Genomic DNA, 871 nt, shown 5'->3' with positions numbered 1-871 from the left:
TTTCTTCAAGCCTAATTCCTCTTTGCCATGTAGCAGAATGTATTCATGGATTCTGGTGATTAGGTTGTGAACATCTTTGAGGAGCCATTTTTCTCTCTACAAAGACCATCAGTATTCCTTCTTTACAAGCAGTAGAAATTGTCTCTAACTTAAGCAGATAGAGAATTTATTAGGTGAATAAAGGTTTAGCTCATAGAATTACAGAGAAGCTGAATAACTTTGTGTTGGAATGGATGTGAAACAGAGCAGCTCTGGATATCTAGAAAGTAGGGGATGATTGACAATCTTTTTAATAGACACTACTATCTTGATGAATAGCTCTAACTATGCTTTATTCTTATGCTGCTCGAGATTGAAATTCCAGGGAGAAATAGACTCTGACTGGCTTTTCATAAGTAATGTATCCATTCCTAAGCCAAAATTGGGATGAACACCTTGATTAATGAACCCACAAAGATTGTATGCAATGAGAGGAGGTTCTTCCCCAATGCCAATTCCAGACATTATTACCGGAAGAAGAAGAAATGTATGCTAGACAGGCAAAATGAGAGATGCCTGCTGCAGTATGGGAAGGTATTCTGAGCAATAAGAGCAGAGTCAGCTAGATTGTAGTGGCATCATAATAAAGTGTACATGGTATGAACAAGTTTCATTTGGCTAGCATGGGGTATGTAAATAGCCCTCCCCAGATAACAACAGGAAAGTGGACTCAGCCGGTAGGAGTGTCCCTGAGTATGCCCGTGAGAGATTTTACCCAATGTCACAAGGCGTAGGCAGCTATCAAATGTTTTAGCCCTGAAGAATACTAATAGAATCTGTAGCCAAGGAAACTCAGGTCAATGGCTCTGGGAGCAAACAGAATAGGAAGTTA

Source organism: Muntiacus reevesi, chromosome 1, assembly GCF_963930625.1.
Source record: "Muntiacus reevesi chromosome 1, mMunRee1.1, whole genome shotgun sequence".
In the NCBI taxonomy this organism is placed as follows: domain Eukaryota; kingdom Metazoa; phylum Chordata; class Mammalia; order Artiodactyla; family Cervidae; genus Muntiacus; species Muntiacus reevesi.
This window is presented reverse-complemented; position numbering follows the sequence as displayed.